Source organism: Macrotis lagotis, chromosome 1 (genome assembly GCF_037893015.1).
Source record: "Macrotis lagotis isolate mMagLag1 chromosome 1, bilby.v1.9.chrom.fasta, whole genome shotgun sequence".
NCBI classification, from domain to species: domain Eukaryota; kingdom Metazoa; phylum Chordata; class Mammalia; order Peramelemorphia; family Peramelidae; genus Macrotis; species Macrotis lagotis.
This window is the reverse complement of record NC_133658.1, coordinates 112719265-112736864: the sequence shown is the minus strand read 5'-3', so window position 1 is coordinate 112736864 and position 17600 is coordinate 112719265.

Below are 17600 nucleotides of genomic sequence, written 5' to 3'. Positions count from 1 at the left end.
CAAGGGAGGAGGAATACTAATTCCTAAAGGTTTCAAGGAAATCTCCTCACCAGAGAGATGATAACAGGGTTCGTGCCATAAAATTTGAACTGAAAAAGATAGAGAAGAGTTATACCTGGATCCAAGACGAGGTGTATACTAGACCTAAATGTAAGTTCCGAATTGTGAGAGATTCAATCTAACAGGTGTATCAGAATAAAATAAAAAATGAAGCAAAATGAAATCAAAACTTTTTAAAATGATACTCTCAATACACACAAATTCTCAGCAAAGATGCAGACATAAAATATTCATATGTGCTTTAAGGATACACAATGATAGTTCCAATTCTAGATTTTGCTATCTATATAGCAAAGCAATCATGTTAATAACAAGAATATCCATTAGAATAATCCATGAAGTCCAAAAAAACTACCCTTCCTCTTAAAGAATTCAGTGATAAAGTGGATATAAACTAGTTTGTTCAGATATTTCCTAGCTTTGAATTTAAGCAAGTCATTTAACCTCTCTGTAGAAGGTATGGAGGGGTTAAACATTGTTAATGGTACATATTACATATAAGTAGGAGAAATTAGGAAAGATTCTTTTGATATTGAGGGATAAGAATTAGATGAAGGAGCAAGGGAATTCAAGATAAAGAAAAATAATTCAATTCAAAGACAAAGTTAAGGAACTTAAATTGAAAGTAGAATGATTCTCAAAGTAATATGATTGATGAGAAGAACGATGTGTAAAGATGACGAATGGGAAAGGAATAAAAAATAATATATGCATTCAAGAAGCATATTAGAAGCCTGGCAAAGAGTTTGACATGGGATCCAACACAGAATAGATCCTTAAAATATATCTTGTGATTTAATGCCATAGGCAAACTTTAGTAGATAAAAGGGATGTCAATTTTCTGCTATCATTCTAACTTCCCTAATAGTTGGAAGGAAATACAATATTCATGATCATTAAAATTCATAACATCAGAGTCATCTTTGATTTTTGTATCTATCTCATCCTATTCATATAGTCAAAATCATTCTTCTTGGCTCTGTGAGCACAGCATCTCCTGCATCCTTATTTATTTCTTCCTGGTTGTTCAGCTGCCAGCCTAGCTTAGATCTTCACCCACTCTACGTTTTATCTTTCTATAGTCAAACTCCCCTATCTGCTACCTACCCTTTAAACTTCAGCCAACACAATCTTCCTCCATTCCACATCTATTTCACTTTCCTGGTTAAAAACATCCATTGACTCCCTATTCATATAGGATAAGATTTTGCTGTGCAATTATATGGTCATGTGTGACTCTATAAGTCTTCTTTACAAAGATACTAGAGTGTTTTGGATTTCCATCTCAAGTGGATTAAGGCATACTGAGATTAAATGACTTATTCAGGGTCACACAAGTAGTAAATATCTGAAGTCCCGATTTGAACTTAGATTTTACCTAACTTTAAATACACTAAGCTCTATCCACTAAGTCATCTCAGTGAATCTTAGGATAAGGTAAAATTTCTTTTGTTTTCAATTTTCTTTAGTTTTAGTTCTTTTTATTCTTTGTTTGTTAATTTTTTTAACCTAGCTACATGCCAATGTAAGTCTCAATATTTACTTCCAAAACCTTGAATTTCAAATTCTCTCCCTTCCTCCCACCACACGCCCCTTATTGAAAAAGCAAATTACTTGGTGTAGGTTAAAAATGTGCAGGCATGAAATACATTACTACAATAGTCATATTGTAAAAGTAAATTTAATGCCCACTCTTTAAAAACGAAAAAACTCAAAAAAATAGAGGGAAAAAAGTGGGCTTCAAACTGTATTCAGACACCATTTAGCTCTCTCTTTGGGATGGATAGCATTCTTTATCATAAGTCCATCATGAGAGTCATGTAGAAAAACTATGAAAAATTGAGCAGAGAATTCAACACCTTTAAAAAGGAAACCCAAAAGGTAATTGAAAAAAATAAAAGGTAAAAAATGGGATGGAACAAACATAAACCAATAAATCTATGAGACTGCAAGAATCCATCAAAAAGAACATATAGGGGGCAGCTAGGTGGTGTAGAGGATAAAGCACAAGCCTTGGAGTCAGGAGTACTTGGGTTCAAATCTTGTCTCAGGCACTTAATAATTACCTAGCTGTGTGGTCTTGGGAAAGCCACTTAACACCATTTGCCTTGCAAAAACCTAAAAAAAAGAATATACAGGCTGAAAAAAAATGAAGAAAATGTAAAGTACCTTTTAAGGAAAACAAATAACCTGGAAAATTGATCCAGAAGAGATAATCTATGCATCATTGGACTACCAGAAAGACTAGATAAAAAAAAAAGAACCTGACATCATACATGAAATTAATAGGGAAAATTGTCCAAATCTGCCAGAACAAGAAGAAAATGTAACCATTGAAAGAATACAGAGAACCCCTACAGAAAGAGACCCCAAGATAAATTCTCCAAGGTTGTTATAGCCAAATTCCAGAACTCTCAAATGAAGTGGGGGAATAATGCAAGCAGCAAGAACACAGTTCACATATAATGAGCCTTTCACTTGACCTATCAGTCTCAATACTGAAAATGAATATTGGAAAGAATAGGAATACCATATTTCAGAAGACAATTACAACCTAGAATATTCTACCCTGCAAAATTCAGCATAGACTGTCAGGGGAAAAGATGGATGTTCAATGAGATAGAGCACTTCCAGAATTTCTTTGCACAAAGACCAGAGCTGAACAAAGAATTCAATAACCAAATACATTAATCAAGAATTGCAAAAAAAAAAAAAGATAAATGAAAAGGGGAAGGGAAAAAAAACAAACTAAAACAAATGTTGGTCAAGACCACCAAATTGTATAAAACCCTAAAAGGAGAGATATAAGACTTCTAGTTTTTGAGAACTTTACTTCTCTTTGGATAATTAAAGAGTTGAATATAATTGAGAAGATTGGACTTATAGGATATGAATATAATTGAGATGATTTCATTATTTTTGAGACAAAAACCTTGATGAAAAGCAGGGGTGTTAACTTTTAACTTAAGTGTCTCATTATTCTTTGACCCACTTTAACTCTTCTGTGCTGACAAAGCTTAGCACTAACTCAGATGAGGGCATGATAAACTGAACAGTCCTTAGTCAGTGTCTCCCACAACTTACAATCATTTGTAAAGTTCTCAAGTGAGAACCTCAGAGCCTCCCAGTACTTAATGCCCTTTACTTAATTACATCAGGGTTTGAGTAAATCCTTACTTCACTTAACATGGGGTTATGTACCCTCGGTGGAGAAAGTAGGGTAAAATGTGAGAGAAAATAGGCTGGGGGTAGGGGCATAAATAGTTCAAGAAATGATTTGGCGTTGGATGATACTTTGGCTCATGAGGAGGACTGCTTGTCTGAGGAGTGTACTTGAACAGGAGATAAGGTAAAAAATGACTGTAAGTATAATTTGATGTAATTTGAGGCCATGTAGTTTAAATCAAACCATTAATCTGTGATGATACATTGATAACAATATAAGCTTATCAAGCAATCAAATAATCAAACTCTGATTGATGACACCTGACTAATAATACTTGAGAGTCAAATACCAGATGAAGAGGCAAAAATACATAATTTTATAGGGAAAGAAGGGAGATGTGCACACTGAGTAAATTCTAATCAATAGATTTGGGCCAGAAAGGGAATAAGATGCATTCCCAGTTGGGTTTAAAAATCTATCCTAACCTTCAGGGATGGGGGGGAGATGGGGAAAGGGAAAGATAAGAGAAGGAACTTATAAAAGGGAAGGTAAAGGTATAAGTGAAAATAAATTAAAAGTTAAACTTTAAAAGAAAATTTAAAGGGTAAAAGAAGTAAAAGTTTGGTGAGGAGGAATAAGAAACAAAGAAAGAGAAACATTTGAATGGAAAAAGATAGCAGGGAAATGCAGAATTAGTAATCTTAACTATAAATGTGAATGGGATGAACTGCTCCATAAAAGATAAGTGAATAGCAGAATGGATTAAAAACCAGTATCCTACATTATGTTGTTTACAAGAAACATTTGAAGCAGAGAAATACACACAGGTTAAGGGTAAATGATGGAACAAAATATATTATGCCTCAGTGGAAGGAAAAAAATCAGGGATAGTGATCCTGAACTCAGATGAAGTAAAAGCAAAAACAAATTTCATTAAAAGGGATAAGGAAGGAAACTACATCTTCTTAAAAGGCACCACTTGTACCAGAGCTATTTCTTTACTAAACATATATGCACCTAGTTGTATAGTATCCAAATACCTAAATGAAAAGTTGAATGAATTACAAAGATGCATAGACAGAAAAACTTTAATAATGGGTGACCTCAACCTTCCTTTATTAGAACTAGATAAATCTAACCAAAAAATAAACAAGAAGGAAGATATTAAGGTAAATGGATCTTAGAAAATTTTGATATGACAAGCCCCTGGAGAAAACTTAATTAGGAAAGAAATAAGTATACTTTTTTTCTCGGCAATACATGGCATCTATACCTAAACTGATCATGTATTAGGACACAAAAAACTTTATAATCAAATGCAGAAAGGAAGATATAATAAATACACACTTATCAGACCATGATGCAATAAATATTACATGTAATAAAGGGTCAAGGAAAGATAAACCAAAAATTAATTGGAAACTAATTACCAACTTTATATATTGAGTGAATAAAATAGCAAATAATATAAATAAACAATAATTATAACCAAGAAAATGATACTTAATGAGATATCATATCATAATTTATGGGATGCAGCCAGGCCAGTTTTGAGGGGAAACTATATCTGTAAATGCCTATATAAATAAAACAGAGAAAGAGGAGATGGATGAATTGTACATGCAACTAAGAAAGTTAGAAAAAAGAACAAAGACCCCCAATTAAATACCAGATTAGAAATTCTAAAAACCAAGGGCAAGATTAATAAAATTGAGAGCAAGAAAACTATTGCTCTCATAAATAATGGTTTTCTGAAAAATTCAGTACAATACACAAAACTTTGGTTAATCTGATTTAAGAAACAAAGAAGATAACCAAATTACCAATATCAAAACCAAAAAGGATGATCTAACCACCAATGAGGAGGAAATTAAAGAGATAATTCAGAGCTACTTTGCCAAACTGTATGTCAATGAATTTGATAACCTGAGTGAAATAGATGAATATTTACAAGAATACATACTGCCTGGATTAGCATTTCAGAAAAAAAAAATCAAAGATGGGGCCATCTAGGTAGTGCTGTAGATAGAGCACTGGCCCTGGAGTCAGGAGGAATTGCGTTCAAATCCAGCCTCAGACACTTAATAATTGCCTATCAGTATGACCTTTGGCAAGTCATGCTTAATCCCATTGCTTTAAGTAAATTAAAACCAAAAAAAGAAATTGGAGAAACCATCAATAAACTTACTAAGAAAAGTCTTCAGATCCAGATGCATTTAAAAATGAATTGCATCAAACATTTAAAGAACAATTAATTCCTATTCTACATAAACTCTTTTAAATATAAGAGGAGAAGGAGTTCTGCCAAAGTCTTTTTAGCACACCAAAATGATACTGATACTTAACCAGGATGAATTAAAACAAGCAAAGAAAATTATATCTCTCTAATGAATATTGATGCAAAAATCTTAAATAAGAATTTTGCAATGCAAACAATGAGCAAGTTCTTACTATGATAATATGCCAGGATTTATGCCAGATAGACAGAAATGGTTCAATATTAGGAAAACACTCATTATCATTAAACATATCAACAGAAATCATCTGATTATTTCATTAAATGCTGAAAATGTCTTTGATGTCCATCTTATCAAAAACACTAGAAAGTTTAGGAGTTTTCCTTAAAATATTAATTATTATCTATATAAAATCATTCAACAAATATTATATGTAATAAGGATAAACTCAGAGTATTTCCAATAAAATCAGGGCTAAAACAAGAATGCCCATTATCATCATTATACTTCAATATTTTATTAGAAATGCTAGCTGTATCAGTGCAACAATCAGGGACAATTTTGGGCTGTCTCAAATCTAGAATACCATATGTATCAAGATAAAGAATCATGGATTTTGAACAAAGTCCAAGGACTTTTTCCTTTAATTTAGGAAAAAAAACCTAATATCTAATTGTATGATCTTGTTATCTCTTATACTTTTTCTTCCTTAAGGATATGATTTCCCTCTCATCACAAACAATTTGGATCAATGTACAACATGGAAACAAAGTAAAGACCGACAATTTGCTTTCTGTGAGGGGTGTGTGTGTGGGGGAAGTAAGATTAGGGAAAAAATTGTAAAACTCAAAATAAATAAAATTTTTAATGGAAAAAAGAAATGCTAGCTGTAACAATTATAAGAAAAAAATTGAAGGAATCATAATTGGTAATAAGGAAGCAAAACTTTCACTCTTTGCAGATGATATGATGGTATAATAAATGAATCCAAGAAAATCATCTACAAAACTCCTTAAAACAATCAGCAAATTCAGCAGAGTAGCAGGATATAATATAAACCCACATATATCATCGAGATTTCTCCATATAAACAACAAAACTCAAGAGTAAGAGATAGGGGGAGAGAAATTCCATTTAAAGCAACTCTAGACAACATTTAATACTTGGGAATCTGCCTCCCAAGACAAATCCAGAAAAGTATGAACATAATTATAAAGCACTTCTCAGTCAAATAAAGTCAGATCTAAATAATTGGAAAAATTTCAATTGCTCATGGTTAGATCAAGTTAATATAATCAAAATGATAATTCTACACAAATTAAATACCTTATTCAGTGTCATAATAATTAAACTACCAAATAACTATTTTAGAAAAATGACTATTTAGAATACCAATAAACTACAAAATAACTATTTAGAACAAAAAAAAGACAAAATTCATCTGGAGGAAAAAAAATGGTCAATAGCTAGGGAACTGACGAAAAAAATAAGTAAAGGAAGATGGTCTAGCTCCACCAAATCTAAAACTATACTATAAATCAACAGTCATCAAAACTGCCTGGTACTAGTTAAGAAATAAAGTAATGGAGCAGTGAATTAGAATAGGTTCTAAAGAAAACACAGTAATTACTACAGTAATCTACTGGTTGGCAAACCTAAAGACATCAGCTTCTGGGCTAAGAACAAACTATTTGATAAAAATTATTGGGAAAACTGGAAAATAATATAGCAAAATCTAGGAATAGTCTCACATTTCACATCCTATACCATAATAAAGTCAAAATGAGTACAGGATTTGGACATAAACGGAGACACAAAGGATAAATTAATAGACTAAGAAGTACTCTTTATAAGGAAATGGACAAATTTATGATCAAGCACCAATTACATTACACTATAAACTGCAAAATGCACAATTTTGATTATATTAAATTAAAATGTTTTTACATTAATAAAATCAATGCTGCCAAAATTAAAGGGAAAAAAAGAAAAGCTGGGAAACAATCTTCACAGCTAGAAGTTTTGATAAAGTTCTCAATTCTAAAAATTTATAAAGGATTGCATCAAATTCATAAGTCATTTACCAATTGATAAATGGCTAAAGGATATGAATAGATAGATTTTCAAATGAAGAACTTATAGCTATATAATATATGAAAAAATGCTCCAAATCAATACTGATTAGAGAAATACAAATTAAAAGAACTATGAGGTATATCACCTAATAATTATCAGATTGATTAAAATAAGAAAAAGAGAAAAATGATAAATGTTGGAGAGATTGTGGAAGGATTTGGTACACTGATGTATTGCTAGTGGAGTTCTGAAAGGATCCAACCATTCTGGAGAAACCATATGGAACTATGCCCAAAGAAAAATAAAACTGTTCAATCCCTTTGACCCATAAATTCTAATTCTAGTTCTTCATTCCTAAGAAATCATAAAAAAATGTGAAAAGCAACACATTCCAAAATAATCATAGTAGCTCATTTTGTAGTGGGAATTGAGGGGATGCCCATCAATTTGGGTAATGGCTAAACAAGTTATGGTACATGAATACTGTGGAATATTATTGTTCGTTTAAGAAATGAGAAATAGTTGGACCCTAGAGAAGCATGGAATGAGTTACAGGATCTCATGGTTAGTGAAGGCAGCAGAACCAAGAGAACAATATTCAAATAAACAACATTATAAAATTATCAACGTCAATGGAAGCAGGTTCTCGCAAGAGTTCAGAGAGCTAGGACAGTCATATTAAACTGTCTATGGACAATGCTATCTCCATCCAGAGGAACAAAAACAAACAAAACAAAATCACCCCTTCAAAACCTGATGAACACTTTATAAAAATTATCTCTTATGTATCTCTTTTCCTTAATCCTAATTCCTCATACCAATAATGGCTAATCTGTAAACATTTTTCTCAAAAATATGTATATACAATGCTAACCTGTTTGCCACTGAGGGGATGAGAGTGGGAAGGGACAGTGGAAGGAAATATTTTAAATTAAAAATATACATATGCATATGGATGAATGATAAAAAAATAAAATACATAAACTTTAGTGAGAAAAATGAAAGTTCAATAATTTTTAAATAATTTCTCTTGCATTCTTTTTTTTTCCTAGGTGAGTTGTTTTTCCAATGAGATATTTCATATTTTCTTCCAGTTTTCATTCTTTTGGTTTTCTTTAATTATATCTTGCTTCCTCATAAAATCATCACCTTCTCTTAGCTCTATTCTATATTTGAAGGACTTATTTATTTCAGAGAGATATTGTATTTCTTTTTCTATCTGACCAATACTGCTTTTTAAGGACTTCTCCTCCTCATTGGTCTTGTGGACTGAATTTTCCATTTGATCCAAAGTGGTTTTCAAGATGTTATTTTTGATTATTCCATCACCAAACTGCTGATATGGTTTTTATGATTTTCTTGCATTGTTCTCCTTTGTCTTCCCCGTTATTACTCTATCTCCCTTACATTATTTTTCAAAATCTTCTTTTAATTCTTCCATAGCCTAAAACCAATTCATATTTTTCTTGGATGCTTTGGATGTAGGAGCTTTGACCTTGTTAACTTCTTAGTGTGTATTTTGATACACCATAGGACAAAAGTAATTCTCTTAGATTTTTGCAACTGTTTTCAGGGACACCCTCCAGGGACCTCAATTCCTCTAAGGTCTTATGAGAGTCTCTGACCATTCTCTTGACCTGTACTCTGGTCTATGTATGACCATCATCACTCCCCTGTCCCCTGGAAGCAAGAGGATGGCCCTTTCTCAAGACTGGGGCTCCAGACTTCAACCGGGATCTGAGTATGGGTAAAACCACAGAGTCCTGCCTCAGGGATAGATAGTAGAGAGACCTCTGGGATCACCCCTGACTCTCTTACCATCCATGGGCTGAGTGCTCTGGAAGCAGTTGTTGGGTGGCTCCTGGCTGGGTGGCTCCTTAAACTTGCTCCTGGTTTGTGGAGTTAGGTAGGTGCTGAGGCCTGCGCTGAACTAGGCTCCATTCTTATTTGGTACTTCAGAACTTTCATTCTGAGCTTCTCAATTGTCCTCAGTAGTACCTGGGTCTACAGGTCTAGAAACTACCCTGCTGTCAGAGACTCGGGAACCCCCAGGGAACCAGGTGTTCTGTGGACTGTCTCTGGATGGCATGAGTCAGTTTGTTCTGGTACAGGCCCAGGATGTGCTGGTGGACACCTTCCAACCCTTGTCCAATAGACACCTACTGCAGATCTTCCAAGTTGTCCTGGGCTGGAAACTTGCCTCACTCAGTCTTTCTGTGGATTTCACCAGTATTGAATTTGGTTAGAGTAATTATTTTAAAATCATTTGGAATGGTCTAGGGGACAGCTTGTGGGAATTCCTGCCTTCACTCCACTGCTTTAGCTCTGCCCCACAAATTACATTTTTTGTGGCATTTAAAGAATCCTAAAATATGACTTCCAACATTTGTTCCAGATTTATTTGCAAAATACTGTGCATTCTAGTTGACATTCAAATCAAACCAAGTCAATAGCTGTTCACTGAACTAGAGATAACTCCTTATGCATGACTTAGTGCCCATTATTGAAATTCACTTCTTTATCTCCACCTATCAGAATATTTACTGTCTTTGATATTCAGCTCAGGTCCCACTCTGCTTTTTAAAGCATTCCTAGATCTGTCCTGCTTTCTCAATTTGATTATATTATATTTATCTTCTATGTACCTGGTTATTTACATGCTTTCTTCCCCATTAGATTATGAACTCTTTGATGTCAAGAATCATTTTGTCTTTTATTTTATTCCCCCCAGTAGAATGTAATTTTTTCTGCCAGCAGAATATAATGGTGATTTTTTTTGCCCCTAGCTCCTGGTAGTTTCTTGTACAAAGTAGTTACTTATAATATTAAATTTTTCCTGGAGTTACTGACTCCAGGTCTCTTGATTCCTTTTACCACATTGTTCTCTACCTGAGAAGTACAAGTTTAATGTAAATTTGCTTATGATTTCTAACTTTCCAACTTGAAGTACTTCAAGAAGCTGATGGAATCAATATTGTCTATTGAAGAAAATATGAATAAAAAAGGAAGGGAGGGTATTGAAAATACCAATGGTCCTAGCTAAAATTGTGAATTGAATCTTATCATCTTATACTTATTAATGTAAACATTCATTCAGGTAATTCATAAAATATGAATTCAGCAAGGAGAAAAATACTTTAAAGTATATTTTCAGTGATGTTACCACATTTTGCTTTGATTTTTTATTTTCTTACATGTTCCTCAACGAAAGTTTTAATCTCTCCACAGGGTCCTGGAAAATGACATTTTTTTTAGGGACTGTTGTGTATGGGAGCAATGTAAATTATCTTCACTTGGTGTCCTTTAGTACTAGAGCCTTATCTTACTGAGTGCCAGGAGAGTGGGAGTCGATTAGAGACTGGGAAATTATTTAAGCAGTTGCATTCTGATAAATAAATGGAGACTTTGGAGACCTTGGTGTATAGGGAGAAACTTGTTTTCCTTGTCTCTTGTCCCACCAATGCTTTCCTGGGGAAGACTGAAGGGAATCCAGAAGGGGACTCAACATAGTCTGGAAAAGGGACTCAAGGGGAGGCTAGGTGGCGCAGTGGATAAAGCACCAGCCCTGGAATCAGGAGTACCTGGGTTCAAATCTGGTCTCAGACACTTAATAATTACCTAGCTGTGTGACCTTGGGCAAGCCACTTTACCCCATTTGCCTTGCAAAAAAACCTAAAAAAAATGTGAACACTGGTGATTGAAATACTTTGTAAACTTTAATTCTAAATGTCAAAGAAAAATGAAAAAAATATAAAAGAAATAAGACAACTATTACATTGTACTAGAAATGTTTGGAGAGCATTTAAGTAGGTGCTTTTAGTTTGCCAAATCTTAAATGAATGATTCAAACAACAATGCTTGATTCTTCAATTTCTCCTTTTGAAAACTGTTTCTATCCTTTTGACCATTTATTAATTGAGGAATGTTATGTAACCTTATAAATTTGATGCAATTCTCTATTTTAAAAAGTGAGAACTTTATCAGAATTCCTAGTTGTGAAGATGATTTCCCAACTTTCTGCTTTCCTTCTAATTTTGGCAGCATTGATTAGTGCAAAACCTTTTTAATTTAATATAGTCAGAGCCATTCATTTTGCAATTGATAATGTTCTCTATTTCTTACTTGGTCCATAGAACTGATAGAATATTTATTGATATACTAATTGGTTTATGGTGTAGGCCTTAATTTCTAAATCCTGTACCCATTTTGACTTTAATTTGGTATAGGGTAGGAGATGTGGGTCCATGCCCAATTTTTGCCATAATATTTCCAGTTTCCTCAACAAATTTTGTCAAATAGTGAGTTCTTATCCTAGAAGCTAATGTCTTTGGGTATGTCAAACAGTAGATTACTATAGTCATTTATTACTTCTTTTTTTTTTGAATCTATCCTGATCCACTCTTATTTCTTAAGCAATATCAGGCAGCTTTGACCACTGCCCTTTCATAGTTTACTTTTAGATCTGGTAGATCTAGGTCATCTTCCTTTACATTTTTTCATCAGTTCCCTTTCTATTCTTTACTTTTTGTTGCTCCAGATGAATTTTGTTTCTATTTTTTCAAGCTTTTTAAAATAATTATTTGGTAGTTGATTGGCATGGCACTGAATAGGTAATTTAATATGGTTAGAATTGTCATTTTTATCATTTAGCTCAACTTAACCATGAGCAATTGCCATTTTTTAATTCTTTATATCTGACTTTATTTGGATGAGAAGGTTTTTGTTTTTGTGTTTGTATAGTTTTTGAGTTTATCTTGGAGGTATATAATCATATAAAAATGTTCTAAATCATTATTGATTAGAGAAATGTAAATTAAAATAACTATGTGGTATCACCTCATAGCTAATATGACCAAAAAGGAAAATGATCAATGTTGGAGAGGTTGTGGGACATTGATGCATTCCTAGTGGAGGTGTGAACTGAACCAACCATTCTGGAGAGCTATGTGGAACTATGCCCAAAGAACAATAAAACTGATCCTTCCCTTTGACACAGCAATTCCAATTCTAGGCTTACTTCCAGAAGAAAACATAAAAAAGTAAAAAAAAACAGTTCTAGAATATTGATAGAAATTTGTTTTGTAGTGGCAAAGAATTGGAAATTGAGGGGATGACCATCAATTGGTAAATGGTTGAAATACTTATGATATATGAATATTATGGAATACTATTGTTTTATAAAAAAAAGTATAAATGGTCAGATTCTAGAGCAGCATGGAATAAATTATAGGTTCTGCTGCTGAGCAAACCAAGAAAACATTTTACTGATTAATAACAACATTATGGGACTTCTGGGCAAGATGGTGGAGAGAAGACAGGCACAGCTCTAAAGTCACCTTATCTTCCCTTATAAATAGTATGAAATAAACCTTTTAACAGAAACCCAGATGGAAAAGTCAGGAGAAGAACATCTACCTCAGGATCTGTCTTTCAAGATTGTGGGTGAGTCTTGGCTCAGAGGGTGGATTCTACTGGGAGCACTGGACCAAGTGAGAGCTTGGGAGCCTGGAACAGCTGTGGCTTGGTCTGCTTATTGGAGGGGCTGGAGCTGAGATGTCTGAGGGACCAAGAAACAGCTTGTTCAGTGGTGGGGCTAGAGCTTTGTCAACCACGGGGGCTTGGGTCAACTGGAGAGTAGAGGCATCGATGGTGGAGCTGACCTTCTGGAGCTTGTCGGCAGGGATGGGGGGAGGATTCCTGAGCAGGACAATTGCAGAGGCAAACCCTGCTCCCCTCTGGTCAGGAGGAACTCAGAGTCCACACCTCCAATTCAACTGAAGCCTCTTCCCAGAATTAACACAATTAAGAACTACCTCTGTCCCAGGCTAAGACCTAGCAGCAGAACCATCTCAGCTGACAATAGGGAGAGTGATTACCTCACTCCAGGGTATAGTCTGCTATTGATCAAAGATAAAAGCATTTAACAGCTTCAACCACTCCTTCTAGGCCAAAGGAGAGGGCCTCAGTCAAGGTCACAGACACTCCAGAGAAACCAACCAGCACTCCCTACTGGCTGGCTGCAGATATTACACTCAGTGAGTAAAGCGTCTAGGGATCCTGACACCAAAAAACTGTGAACCAGGCCCACTCCAACACATAGTTTTAGCATAATGAGGAAAGGCCAGTGTAAAGGAGAGTCTATAGAAATACTCTTGGAAGGAAAAGATACTAACTCAGAGACACCTAGAACCTCTGAGGAGAATATGACCTGCTTTCCAGTACAGAAAGACTTCCTTGAAGAAATAAGGAAGGAATTTAAAAATCCATTGGAAAATCTGGAAGAGAAAATTAACAATTTGCAACAAGAAAAGAATTCTCTCAAAACCTCAATTGGTCAAATCTAAAACTCTTACAAAAATAGAATTGACCAATTGGAAAAACATTTGCATAAAGGTAAATGAAGAAAATTCTTCTCTTGAAAAAAGAATGGAGTGTGTGGAAACTAATGACTTCATGAGACAGCAGGAGTCTGTTAAAACCAAAAAATCAAAAAAATGGAAGAAAATATAAACTACCTCATCAACAAACCTACTGACCTCAGGAATATAAATAGAGGAAGGACAACCTGAGAATTATAGGCCTTCCTGAAGATATTGAAGAGGAAAAAAAAGAGCCTGGAATTAATATTACAGGATTTAGTAATGGAAAATTGCCCTGATATCATGGAACCAGAGCGCAAAATAGTAACTGAAAGACTACATCGTTCCCCTCTCAAAAGAGATTCTAAAATTAAAACATCAAGTAATGTTGTGGCCAAATTCCAGAACTATCAGATAAAAGAGAAAATGCTGCAAATAGCCAGAAAGAAACAATTTGAATACCAAGGAGTCACAGTAAGGATTACACAGGACCTGGCTGCATCAACATTAAGGTATCAAAGGACCTGGAATGAGATATTCTGAAGATCAAGGGAGATTGGAATGTAACCAAGAATCCACTATCTGGGAAAGTTGAACCTTCTCTTTCAGGGGAAAGAATGGACATTTTAAAAAATGGAAGACTTACAATAATTCCTGATGAAAAAACCAGAGTGAAATAGAAAATTTGCACATCAAGAAGGAAGTCAAGGCACACATAAAAAGGTAAAACTGCTATTCAATAAGATGATACTTGCTATATATCCCAGCATGGGAAAAAGATTCTCATAACTCTTGAGAATTGTAACTATATGAGAGAGAGTATACTTATCCAGAAGTGATGGACACTCATGACTTTTCTGTGACTCAGAATGATTTAAAAATACTTCCTCCTTAAAAGAGGGACAGGGAGGAAATAGAAAGAGGGAGGAGATTGAATGGGGTAAATCTCATTACATTAAGAGGTACAAATGACTTATTGTAAAGGAGGGGAAGAAAAGAGAAGATGAGAAACACCTGATTCTTCCTCTCATTAGACTTGGCTTGAAGTGAACTTACACACACACATGCAGTTAACTTAAAAAAAATATTTTACCTTTCAAGTATTTAAAGGGTAAAAGGGGAGGGGTGAATGGAGACAGGGAGAGGGAGAACAAAGGGAACTAACAGTACGAAGGGAAGGGAAAAAGGAAAAAAGGAAAGGGGAATGAAAGGGGAGGGGGTTGATATAGGAGGGCAAACACTGAAGGTGGAGGTATTCTAAAAAGAATACTGGGAAATATGGATAAAGGGAAAAATAGGGGAAAATGCACAGAGAGGCAAGATAGCATGGAGGGCAATAAAGAGTTAGTAATTGTAACTTTGAATGTGAATGGGATGAACTCTCCCTTAAAATGTAAGGAAATAGCAGACTGGATTAACAAACAGATTCCTACAATATACTGCTTTCAAGAAACTCATTTGAAGCAGAGAGATACATATAGAGTAAAGGTAAAAGGCTGGAGCAAAATATATTTTGCTTCAGCTGAAGTGAAAAAAGCAGGGATAGCAATCCTTATCTCAGACAAAGAAGTTGCAAAAATAGACAGCATTAAAAGAGATAAGGAAAAAAACTATATCCTGCTAAAAGGTACCATAGACAGCAAACAAATTCTTAGAGGAGAAGCTGAAAGAACTACATGAAGACATAGACAGCAAAACTCTCCTAGTGGGAGACCTCAACCTCCAGCTCTCAGATTTACATAAATGGAAACATAAAATAAACAAGAAAGAAGTTAAGGAGGTAAATAGATTGTTCGAAAACCTAGATATGATAGACTTATAGAGGAAACTGAAAGAGGATAGAAAAGGATATACCTTTTGTCTGCAGTATATGGCACTTAAATAAAAAATTGAGCATGTACTGGGACATAAAAAACTAATAATCAATTGCAAATTGGAAGAAATATTGAATATATCTTTCTCAGATCATAATGCAATAAAAATCATATGCAATATTGGGCCAGGTACATATAGACCCAGAACTATTTGGAAACTGAATAACCTCATTTTAAAGGATGAGTAGAGCAAACAAAAGTTATGGAAAGAATTAAATATTTTATACTAGAAAATGACAATAATGAAACAACAAACCAAAACCTATGGGATGTACTCAAAACAGCTGTCAGGGGATATATTATACCTGTAAATGCTTACATAAATATATTAGAGAAAGAGGAAATCAATGAACTAAATATACAACTAAAAAAAATAAGAGAAAGATCAAATGAAAATCCCCAATGAAATACCAAATTATATATTCTAAAAATTAGAGGATAAATTAATATAATCAAAAGCAAAAAAACCTATTGAGTTAATAAATAAAACCAAGATTTGGTTTTATGGAAAAAAAAACAATGAAATTGATAAATGTCTGGTCAATTTGATTAAAAAAACAAAGAATAAAATGAAATTGGTAGTATCATAAATGAAAATATTGAACTCACCACCAATGAGGAGGAATTAAAGTGATAATTTGGAATTATTTGTCCAACTCTATGCTGATAAATATGACAATCTAAGTGAACTGGATGACAATTTACAAAAAATATAAATTTCTCAGGTTAAACGAAGAGGATATTAAATACCTAAACAACCCTACATCAGAAAAATAAATTTAACAAGTCATCATTGAACTCCCTAAGAAAAAAATCTCCAGAGCCTGATGGATTCACAAGTGAATTATACCAAACATTTAAGGAATAACTGCTTCCAATCCTATATAAACGCTTTGTCAAAATATGGAAAGACAGAACTCTGTCTCTATGACACCAATATGGTGCTGATACTTAAACCAGGAAGAGTTAAAATGGAGAAAGAAAATATGATTTCTCTCTCAACACATTCAATTTGGATCAATGCATACCATGGAAACAATGTAAAGACTGGAAAATTGCCTTCTGTGGGGGGGGGAGTAAGATGGGGGTGGAATTGTAAATCTCAAAATAAATAAAATTTTTTTAAAAAAGAACAACACTGTGAGTTGATCAGCCTTGATGGATGCAGCTCCTCTCAGCAATTCAGAGAACTAGAACAAACTTATTATACTGGCTATGGACAATGCTATCCCCAACCAGAGCAAGAAAAACAAATCAAAACCAAAAACTCTTCAGAATCTGATGAACATTACATTTACTGTTTTTACATTTACTTTTTAAAAAATTTCTTTTATGTATTTATTTCCCTTAATCATAATTCCTCATACTGAAAATGATTAATCTGGAAACCTGATTAACACAAATGTGTATATACAATATTAACCTATCTGCTGGGGGAGCAGGGTAGGGAGGAAGGGTGGAAGGACATTTTGTAACTTAAAAATATTCATATGCATTTGGAAGAATGATGATAAACTTTTATAACGTGTATTTGGAAAAATAAAATAACAATTAAAAATAAAAATGCATGGCTCTTGTTGTCCTGATGCAGATAGTATAAACTCAATCTTTCCCCAGCATCCATGCAGTGAAAGGTGCTATAAGACCTTGCTATGAACCATTCCTGGTACTGAAATTTTAGAGGGATTTTATTATCCTTCTTTTGTGCCATCACAGGTCACATGAGATGATAGACTTGTCAACTTCTTTTTCTCCCCTTTGGAAAAAATATTTTTCTTCATATTTTATTGCTTACTACCTTATACTCCTTAATAACAAAGCAATGTCC